Source organism: Rhinopithecus bieti, unplaced genomic scaffold, assembly GCF_001698545.2.
Source record: "Rhinopithecus bieti isolate Rb0 unplaced genomic scaffold, ASM169854v2 scaffold_17174, whole genome shotgun sequence".
NCBI classification, from domain to species: Eukaryota; Metazoa; Chordata; class Mammalia; order Primates; family Cercopithecidae; genus Rhinopithecus; species Rhinopithecus bieti.
The window spans coordinates 1585384-1596792 of NW_016808962.1; the positions used below are offsets into that span (position 1 = coordinate 1585384).

At 52.2% G+C, this 11409-nt stretch overlaps 1 protein-coding gene across 2 annotated transcripts in view; it reads left to right on the plus strand.

Annotated features, from left to right (window-relative positions):
- The first annotated feature begins 6771 nt into the window (after positions 1-6771).
- The window catches only part of SYCE3 (synaptonemal complex central element protein 3), an 18197-nt gene continuing 13559 nt past the window's right edge, over positions 6772-11409 (plus strand). Inside the window, exon 1 of one of the 2 annotated variants that reach the window (XM_017888120.1) lies at positions 6772-6882. The gene's annotated coding sequence lies outside the window, so the exon portion shown is untranslated. Of the gene's footprint in view, positions 6883-8102; positions 8352-11409 lie in introns of those variants that run through there. The other variant, XM_017888121.1, reaches the window with a different exon arrangement.

Consider the following 11409-nt stretch of genomic DNA (forward strand, 5'->3'; position numbering starts at 1 on the left):
TTTTTTTTTTTTGAGATGGGAGTCTCGCTCTGTCTCCCAGGCTAGAGTCCAGTGGCACAATCTCTGCTCACTGCAAGCTCCACCTCCCGGGTTCATGCCATTCTCCTTCCTCAGCCTCCCGTGTAGCTGGGACTACAGGCGCCCACCACTGCACCCGGCTAATTTTTTGTATTTTTAGTAGAAACGGGGTTTCACCATGTTAGCCAAGATGGTCTCGATCTCCTGACCTCGTGATCCGCCCGTCTCAGCCTCCCAAAATGCTGGGATTACAGGCTTGAGCCACCGTGCCCGGCGCTCTATTTTTCAAAGAGCCCCATGAAGTTTCCACCACGGGAAGGTGCTTGAGAATCAGCTGAGGTGTCCTGCAGAAGCAACGGTACCCAAGAGTGGCCGTCATATGCATTCCTAGCCACCTCCAAATAAGAAAGACGAACAAACAGCACAACCAGAAAATACACACATGTCAGTCATCCTCTGGGGACTCCCATTAACACCTATGTGCCACGACAGAATTAAGCGAGAGAAACTGCATCACATGTATATTGCTGGTACATGGTGCGTGCCTCCCAGAAGAACTAAATTTCCAAACGATTCAGGAGCCCTGGATTTGGGCCAATGGTGAGATGACAAGCCTTTATGTGAAGCTGAGACAGAGGTTCACATCTTGGCTCTGCCACCTATGTTCCCTGATGGCTGGGATCTTGGTGTGCACATCTGGAAGATGGGGAGACCATGCTACCTCCCTTAGAGGGTTGCTAGGAGGAGCATTCCCACCACCCAGTGCATTAGTGCAGGAGCAGGGACCATGTATTTAAATGTCTAATACCAGCGCTTCTCAATGATAGGGGACGGGATAGAGGCAGGGCATTTTCACCCTTTCAATCATCCCAAGCAGTTGGAGGCTGGAGCAGGCAGAATTTTGACCCCATAATCTCTGCCACCAATGTCACTCCCTTTTTTGTGTTGTGTTGTTTTGTTTGAGACATTGTCTCGCTCTGTCGCCCGGCTGGAGTGCAGTGGCATGATCTCACCTCACTGCAAGCTCCACCTCCCGGGTTCACGCCATTCTCCTGCCTCAGCCTCCCGAGTAGCTGGGACTACAGGCACCCGCCACCACGCCCGGCTAATTTTTTGTATTTTCGGTACAGATGGGAATTCACCATGTTAGCCAGGATGGTCTCGATCTCCTGACCTCATGATCCACCTGCCTCGGCCCCCCCAAAGTGCTGGGATTACAGGCGTGACCCACCGCGCCCAGCCAATATGAACTTTTTAGCTCCATTATAATCGTATGGGACCACTGTGGTATATGCGGCCCACTGCTGACCAGAAGAACACGACTGTGCTTACTGAGGGCCTACAGTGTGCACTGCGATTCAGCAGCGAACAAAACTGGCAAACAGTCCCTGCTTCTGTGGCTTAGTCTCGTAAAGGAGACAGACAATTACTAAGAAGAATGTGTAAATTACGTAGTAAATTAGATGACAATAATTCCATATTACACTGGAACAGCCAGTGTAATATGGCTGGAGTCAGGACGGAAGATTCAATAAGATGATGAAGATGGGACGGAGGTCGATACCACACCAACAGTTGCTGGACAGCGTGAGGGAGCAGATGTTGATCACTGAACATGATTTATGCAGTTTAAGATTCTGCTCCTGGCCGGGCGAGGTGGCTCACGCCTGTAATCTCAGCACTTTGGGAGGCCGAGGCGGGCGAATCACCTGAGGTCAGGAGTTCGAGACCAGCCTGACCAACGTGGAGAAACCCCGTCTCTACTACAAAACACAAAAATTAGCCGGGCGTGGTGGTGCATGCCTGTAATCCCAGCTACTTGGGAGGCCGAGGCAAGAGAATCGCTTGAACCCAGGAGGCGGAGGTTGCGGTGAGCCAAGGCCACGCCACTGCACTCTAGCGTGGGCAATAAGAGAGAAACTCTGTCTCAAAAAAAAGATTCTGCTCCTAACTGTAGGAGAGAACTTGGTGCCTCTTCCACTCTGGGGCAAAGTTAATGAAAGTCTTTTTCCTTTTCCAAAACCCAGCCTGAACCAGTTATTTCTTGAGACAGATCACACTGAGACAACAAGTTGTCACCAGCAGAAGATAGATACTATGACCTTTATTAACAAAGGTGAATTAACTTAACGAAGAGGGTATTTGTAGTTTATTATTCACCCCAAAACTTTCTGCATCTAGGTACCCTGAGTAGGCCTGTAATTCCTGCCTTCACTGTGTGCGTCTTCTGTAAGCCAGTCGCCGACCTATACGGTGAAAAGGCACAGGAGCTGGGAAGTGTTTCCCTGCTGCTCTGTTACAACCTCTTAGCTGACATCCTTTTAATTTCCAAACTTTTAGATTCATTTCTGTAACAGAACCAGTGAATCTGGGGTGAAATCCTCAAAGTACTCCAAATAGTACTTGTTTTGCTTTTGTAATAGCTTAATGAATAAACCTAGGTTTTCTATATTTAAAAAAAAATAATACGCTAAGAGGAAAATGAGTGAAGAAACAAAAGGAGGGTGGGTGGCCATTTCAGGCAGTGGCAAAGCAAGCCTTCCTGATCGGAGTCCTTTGACCACAGGCCTGAAGGAGATGAGCAAGTCATATCCCTCATGTCCCTCACGTGCCATCCCTAAGGGCAGAGTATTCCTGGCTGAAGGGACAGCAAGACCCAAGGCTTTGAGGGCGGTGTTTGCTGTGATGAAGGATGTGGCTAGTGTGGAGTCAGGGATGGGAAGAGCAAGAGGGGCAGCTAGATCGGGGTGACAAGGGCCTCATAGGCCAGATTCTGGATTTTCTGAATGACAGGGGAAGCTGTTGGGCTTTGAGCGGAGGGTGACATAATCTGTCCTAATTTTAAGGGATCACTGGCTAACCAGGGTGGTGTTAGAACAAAGTAGGACGCAGTGATGGTGGAAGCAAGGAGACCCGTTGGAGTAGTGCTCCCGGTAGTGGTGGAGCTGGAAGAAATGAGTGGCTTAAACTAAGGCAGCGCCGTAGGAAAGTAGAATGAAGGAGCTTGGAATGTCAAATGTAGAACTGACAAGTCTAATCAAAGATAACTCATATTTTCTATTTTGGGTGATGGGGTGATTAAATTCGATCTTTAAATGTTGAATTTGACCTGCCTATAACAAATAGCTGTGAAAATGTCTCAGACTCTTGAAAATATCAATTAAAAGCTAAGGAGAGATCTGGGCTCCTTCTAACAGTTTTGAAGACAGTTAAAACCTTGAAAGCACATGAGGGCCGGGCGCAGTGGCTCAAGCCTGTAATCCCAGCACTTTGGGAGGCCGAGGCGGGTGGATCACGAGGTCAGGAGATTGAGACCATCCTGGCTAACACGGTGAAACCCCGTCTCTACTTAAAAAAAAAAAAAATACAAAAAACTAGCCGGGCAAGGTGGTGGGCGCCTGTAGTCCCAGCTACTCGGGAGGCTGAGGCAGGAGAATGGCGTAAACCCGGGAGGCGGAGCTTGCAGTGAGCTGAGATCCGGCCACTGCACTCCAGCCTGGGTGGCAGAGCGAGACTCCGTCTCAAAAAAAAAAAAAAGAAAGCACATGAGAGGATTCCCAGAGCAGAGACTCCTCACCTCCTTCAAGTCTTCATGAGTTTATGAGAGTACGCCTCTTGGGGCCAGGCGTGGTGGCTCACACCTGTAATCCCAGCACTTTGGGAGGCCAAGGCAGGCAGATCATGAGGTCAGGAGATTGAGACCATCCCAGCTAACACAGTAAAACCCTGCTTCTACTAAAAATACAAAAATTAGCTGGGTGTAGTGGCACGTGACTGTAGTCCCAGCTACTCGGGAGGCTGAAGCAGGACAATCGCTTGAACCTGGGAGACGGAGGTTGCAGTGAGCTGAGATGGCACCACTGCACTCCAGCCTGGCAGAGCGAAACTCCATCTCAAAAAAAAAAANAAAAAAAAAAAAAAAAAAATACACCTCTGCCCTCAAAATGTTACATTCCATATCAGAGCATTCTTCAGCTTCCAAAAGTATTTCCAGAGACCTCTACCTGTTCGGGTGCCAGTAAGCCTCCCCTGGGAAAGTGCCTGCATTTTGGTAGGCTTCTGGGGATATCAGCTCCCCCCCTCCTGAGATAGCAGTGAACAGAGTTTCCAACAAGCTAGCTTTTAATTAACATCAAAATTCTGCATTAAAGTTCTTTTATCTGATTTGTTCTGGCTTAAAATAGTGAGATGAGGAACAACAGTGGTAAACCAGGGTATAAACCTCTGGTGACTGCTGGGCATGGTAGCTCACGCCTGTATCACTGTACTTTGGGAGGTCTTGAGCCCAGGAGGTCAAGACCAGCCTGGGTAGCACAGTGAGACCCCATCTCTACAAACATTTTTTTAAAAAATTAGCCAGTTGTGCTGGCACTTGCCTGTGGCTCCAGCTACTCAGGAGGCTGAGTTGGGAGGATTACTTGAGCCTGAGAGATTGAGGCTGCCGTGAGCCATGATTGACCCACTGCATGCCAGCCTAGGTGACAGAGTGACGCTCTGTCTTAAAAATCAATAAATAAACCTCTGGTGACAACCCACCAAACCCCAGTTAGTTCCCCCGTGTCCCATAGGTCTGCAGGTCTGCATTAATAAAAGCTAGCAGCCATAACATAAATCCTGAAACCTCATGGCTCAACCCAATAGATGTTGGACTGTTGGTCAGATAAAATCCAGTTGGCTGAGATGAGGGCTCTGCTCCATACTGTTAATCAAGGACCTTTGGCGACAGAGACCCTGCCTTCAGCAGGTAGTTCTCAAGCTGCCTTGAGCATCAACATCATAAGTACATGGGGAGAGAGAGGGCCACTTGTGGGAGGCTTTGATGGCCTCAACCTCAAAGTGATATATAGCATTTCCCTCCACACCCTTGGCCAAGACTTGTATTTCAAGAGAAGCTGAGAAGTAGAGTCTAGCTGTGTGTCCAGGGTGTAAAGGAAACATTTAGTGACAGTTGGTCTCAGATACACAAGGGCATGGAAAGACCAGCCTGACATCTTCCTGGGCTTCCCAAGAGCCCATGCCTTCATGGCCTGGAGTCTGCAGGGTAGCCCACCTTCAGCTCCTGAGCAGGGTATTCAAGAGCCCGCACATTCTAATTCAACTGATCTTTCCTGAGTCTTCTCTGTCCCTTACCAAGAACCTTGAGCCCAGAACACACTCGCCATTCCCCAAAGGAGGCAGCCTGAGCCACACCCTCACCTTTGCCCTAGATGGGCCTTCTGCCTGGAATCCTGTGCCCTTTCTCCTACTCTCCCGGAAGCTGTCTTCATTAGCCAACAGAATTATTACTGATTTGGGCCGGGCACAGTGGCTCACACCTGTAATCCCAGTACTTTGGGAGGCCAGGGCGGGCGGATCACCTGAGGTCAGGAGTTCGAGACCAGCCTGGCCAACATGCTGAAACCCCCCTCTACTAAAAATACAAATATTAGCCGGGCGTGGTGGTAGGGGCTTGTAATCCCAGCTACTCGGGAGGTTGAGGCAGCAGATTCACTTGAACCCGGGAGGCGGAGGTTGCAGTGAGCCGAGATTGTGCCAGTGCACTCCAGCCTGGGCAACAAAAAGAAATTATTCCTGACTCATGTTTTTCCGGGGTGCTGTAACAGAAATCGACTCCGGGCTGTATAAGCAAATGGAAGTATGAAGAGCAGCTCGCAGGTGGAAAGGGATGGCCAGAAAACCAGGTTCAACGGGGCAGGAACCTGGCAGCTGGAGTGTGGCCCAGGCAGCAGCCTCCTCAATAAACAGGCGAATGCTCACTCCTTGCCCAGAACTGTCTGGCTCAACTCCAGCCATTTTTCCTCCTCTGCAATCAGGCTGTTAAGAATCAGAATCCCTGAGAGAAAATTCAGGGGGTCTCAGGTTTGTCAGGATTCTCAAACACAAGGTGTTCAAAATCAAAGTTAACCTTCCAAGCTAGCTTCTCCCACTCTTCCACACCTCTGCCAGTGGTATCACCTCGGCCATCAGCCCGTTCCTTCTTCCTCCCTTCCCTCCCTCCCACATAACCAAGCCCTCTCAAGTCGACCTTGGAATGACTTTGACCCTGTCCACCACTCAGCCCAACAACAGCAACGGCCGGCTCCGTCGCCACCCGCCTCGGCAGCCAGAGACCTTTTTAGCTCTGTCACTCGCCTACTTACCACCCTTGTAGGGTGCCCATGACCCTCTGAAAAAAAGGCTGAGCTCAGACTGGCCTCTGGTCAGCCTCCTCTCAGCCGGAGCTTTCTGTCACTGCCCCTCTAGGTGCTGAGTGGCTCTGCTTCCAGTTCTTGCCTGGAGACCAGGAGCGCCCGGGAGACCCCAGCACTTTCCAGCCCACATGGACCTGCGTGCACCTCTGCCTCGTCTCCCTGAGCCTGGGCTGCCTCCTCTGTAAGACACATGCCAGACAATGTCCACCACACATGGTCGCTGTGACAGTGGAACTAGCTGGGCGTTCGCTCCTCATGAGCGAACATTTGAGGCGTTCGCTCCTCAAATGTTTACCAGCACCTTTGGTACCGGGCGCTGTCCGGGACACTGGGGAGGCAAACGGGGCCCTGCGTATAAATCCTTAAGCTCAAGAAGGAGGTAGGGGCAAAACTGTCAGGCCGGGAAGCTCTTCATCTCCGCAGGATTCTCCTTCAACCTCAGGACGTCCCCAGCACCGCACCTGCCAGTCCCAGACTCGGACGCCGCAGACCGGCGGGAGCAGCACGGGATGACCCGCCTCTTTTCCCGAGGACATCCAATGAGGGCGAAAGGCCACTTCCGGGGCGGGTCCGCTAACGGAAAGGGCGGGGCATCCCTCGCGAGGCGCGGCCTTGTTTCTCAAGCGGCCGCTGGGGGCGCCAGAGCAGGACCGGAGCGCGGGCCAAGCCGGAGGTGAGCGAGGCCGCGCCGCCCCGGACCCCGGCCCTCCCGACGCGCCCTGAGGGCTGGGCTCCGCCTGACCCTGTCCTGGCGTTCGCGGCGGCACCAACCCCAAAACCAGACCTTGCTTCGACCCGACTCCACTCACCCCTCAACCCCCGTGCTCTTCCCCCAACGCCCCTCACCCCCGCTCACTCTCACCTCACCCCTCACCCGCCTCGCCCTCCAGCGCCCATCTGCTTCACCCCTCAACCTCACCCGCCTCACCCTCACCTCACCCCGCTCGCACCCCGCCTTCACCCCGCCTTACCCGCCTCAACCCCGCCTCACCCGCTCACCCCTCATCCTGCTTTCACCCCGCCCACCCCGCCTCACCCACCTCACCCCTCACCCGCCTCGCCCATCACCTCACCTCCCTCGCCCTCACCTCACCCCGCCTTCACCCTCACCTCACCCCGCCCTACCCCTCACTCACCCCGCCTCCCTTTCACGCTCACCCCTCACCCTCCCCTCACCTCACCCCGCCTTCACCTCAACTCACCTAACCTACCCCTCCTCACCTCACCCCTCAGCCTCAGCCCGCCTCAGCCTCCCTCACCTCACCTCAACCCCGCCTTCACCTCACCTCACCTCACTCACCCCGCCTCACCCCTCACTCACCGCCCGCCTCACCTCAGCCTCACCCTCCCCTCACCCGCCTCATCACTCACCCCTCACCTCACCCGCCTCACCCCTCACCTCACCCGCGTCACTCACCCCTCACCCTCACCCCGCCTCACCTTCACCTCACCCTCACCTCACCTCACCCCTCACCTCACCCGTCACCTTCATCACCCTCACCCTCACCCCTCACCCTTACCCCTCACCCCTTATCCTGCTTCACCCGCTCACCCCGCCTCACCTCGCCTCACCCCTGCACCTCACCGCCACCCCGCCTTCACCCCCTCCCTCAACCCTCACCTCACCCCGCTTCACCGTTCACGGCGCCGACGCGTCACCCTCACCCCGCTCACTCTTACCTTCACCCAGCCTCACTCACCCTTCACCCTCACCCTCATCCTCACATCACTCACCCCACCTCACCCTCCCCCGCTCTCCTCACCCCGCTCACCCCACCTCACGCCACCTCCCCCCCCCACCCTTATCCCACCTCACTCCTCCCCCTCTCCCCTCACTGCACATCCCATACTCCACTCTCCCCACCTCACATGCCTCACCTCAGTCCTTCACCCCCTTGCAACTCATCTCCATCTCCTCACACCCTACACTCCTGATCCTGAAGTCTACACACTCTGGGCTTCTCATTCCATGCAACCTGCCCCTCTTACCCTTACACCTGCCACACCTGGGACCCCAGAGTCCACACACCACCTCACACCCCAAGTTCCCACCCGCACCTCTGGCTTCCTCCCACCTGCACTTCAGGCCTGGCCCAGACTCTTCATAGCCCCAACTCCAAGACTTCCCTCCCCACATCACAGGTACATTCCCTTCCTATGCTGCTGTCATCCCGTACAGAGGAGCCCATCTCTGCACCACGCATCCCTCTTATCCCCTCACATTCCTTATTCTGAGAGGGATCCCAGGCTCTATTAGAAACTCTTTGTACCAGACAAGACACTCAGACCACAAACCAGACTCTAGGCTCTGACTCCCTCAACCCCTGTCCTTCACACCCAAAGTGATACCCAACCCAGACCCCACACTCCCGCTCCACACTCCTCCCACCCCACACTCCTCCCGTCCCACACTCCTCCTGCCCCGCACTCCTCCCGCTCCACACTCCCGCCACCCATCCTAAGCCCCGTTCCATTGCTTTGGTGTGGGCTCAGGCCTGTTTCTCCACCCAGTCCCAGTCATCCCAGGCAATCTCATCAGGGAAGAAATGCCATGAATTCTAATCCTGTGGCTGCTTCCTCCACATCAGCTTTCACACCCTCTCCCTGGATCTCCTTTTCAGATCCATCCCTCTTCTGAGATCCAGTGCCACTCTGGCCACAGCCTCCATCCTTCTAGCAGTCTCATGCTCTATCCCCAAATCTACCTGGGGCCACCCCAATGCCCCACTTATAGAAACTACGTCTTTTATATGTCTCTGCTTCACCCCATCATCTTAAGCACCCCTTAAACCACTCTCATACTTGTGCCCTCAGTGTCCTTACCTTATCCATCCACTGTGTGTATGTTTACATTCCCAGGCCTTCTACACTCCAGACATTGTCTCTGTGCCATCTTAGGGTCTTGAGGACACTGTAGCCATGTGGCTTCAGCCACATGCCTAAGTGCCCCTAGGGAGGCATGCAGCTTTGATAAAGCTTTATCATTCTCCTCAAACCAAGAATGTCTGTTGTTACAAGAAGAAACTTTTCATTGCCATTTGTTAGGGAGTTAAGAGACCATCAGGCCTGAAATCCCCCCCTTGCCATCCTACCTTGACCTCTACCTACCTTATTCTATCCCTACCTCCTTACCTTCCCTTACCTGCATAGGGTGAAATGACCCTTTACTTGTCTGAGACCAGTCCCTGCACCATCAGTTACCCTTTCCCCTGATTCTTGGGGGCTTTTCTGTCAAGCTAGCTCTTTCCACACAGCCTAGAAACATGAAGAATTCAAAAAGCAAAAAACCTTCACTCTGTATCACGTTCTAGTTATCTCCTATTTTTTTCTCCCCTTCCCGTCTAAATCTGTACACACGATCCATTTTGTCTAATGATCCATTCATTATTCATGAAAATATTTTTACTTTTATGCCTCTCCTGAAACATCTCACCGAGTTGATCAGTGACACCCCCATCAAATATCTTGAATTTACTTAGCCTTTTTTTTATTTTGCAGAGGAGATCTTCCAGATCTTCCTCTGTACCCTAGACTAGAGTGCTGTGGCACAACTGTCCCACCTCAGCCTCCTGAGTAACTAGGACTGCAGGTGTGCACCAATACACCCGGTTATTTTTAAATATTTTTTGTGGAGACTGTTGCCCAGGCTGCTCTCAAACTCCTGCCTTCAAACATTTCTCCTACTTTAGCCTCCCGAAGCACTGGGATTCCAGGCATGAGCTACCGTGCCTGGGCCTGCCATGCCCAAATACTGTAATCTTTGACACTAGTGTAATATCTCCCAACTTAAAACAAAATACCCCTGTGACTGTACATTACATTCTAGGTACTGGCTTGTTTCTCTGCTTCTCATTGAAGTAAAACTCACCAGTTTCTACTTCTCCTTCCCTCTCTTTAGAAACATTTCAACTGAGCTCTTGTTCCAGCCACTGCATGAAAACAGCTCCTGTCAAGATTGCCAGTGTGATCTCCAGATTGTCAAATCCAGTGGTCACTTTTTATTTATTTTTGTTTTTGTTTTTTTGAAACAGAGTGTTGCTCTGTCACCCAGGCTAGAGAGCAATGTCACAATCTCGGCTCACTGCAACCTCCACCTTCTGGGTTCAAGGGATTCTCCTGCCTCAACCTCCTGAGTAGCTGGGACTACAGGCACGCACCACCATGCCCAGCTAATTTTTGTATTTTTAGTAGAGACAGGGTTTTGTCATGTTTGCCAGGCTGGTCTTGAACTCCTGACCTTGTGATCCCCCCGCCTTGGCCTTCCAAAGTGCTGGGATTACAGGCGTGAGCGACTAAGCCTGGCCACTACCTCCACTTCTAACACTCTGGTCCAAGCCTTATCATTCCTTACCTGGAGTTTTGCAGCTACCTCCTAACTGATGTCCCTGTTCCACCATTTCCACCCCTAAGTCTATTCTCAACATAGAAGCCAGAGTGATCCTTTTAAGTCATTATTCAAATCACATCACCTTTGTCAGATTTTTCCAGTGTTTCCTCATCTCATTCAGAATAAAAAATCAAAGTCCTGGCCAGGCATAGTGGCTCACACCTGTAATCCCAGCACTTTGGGAGGTCGAGGCAGGTAGATCACCTGAGGTTCAGGAGTTTGAGACCAGCCTGCTCAACATGGCGAAACCCCATCTTTACTGAAAATACAAAAATTATCCGGGCATGGTGGCAGGCGCCTGTAATCCCAGCTGCTCAGAAGGCTGAGGCAGGAGAATTGCTTGAACCTGGGAGGTGGAGGTTGCGGTGAGCCAAGATCACGCCACTGCACTCCAGCCTGGGCAACAGAGTGAGACTCCGTCTCAAACAAACAAACAAAAAAGAGTGTGTAGTGAGAAGAGAAGGGGCTGAAAGGACCCTGCTTGACCCATTAGAGCCAGCAAAGGAGAGAGCCAAGAAAGAGCAGGGAAGGAACTACCAGAGGTGGACAGAGTTTGGAGAAAACAAGGTTGAAACATCAAGAGAAGAGGATTTTGAGCAGGAGAAAGTGGCCAAATGTCAGTGCTGCAGAGATGTTAAATAAAAGAAAGACAAAGTGCCCTGGGTGTGCCAGTTATGACTTTGGTGAGGGCGTTGTCAGTGAGTATCAGAGACAGATGCCAGATGACAGTGGAGTGAGGAGGACAAGCAAATGTGTGAGGCCTAGCTGGGAAAGGAAGGAGAGGGAATAGCTATAGGAGAGGGTTAAGGAAGG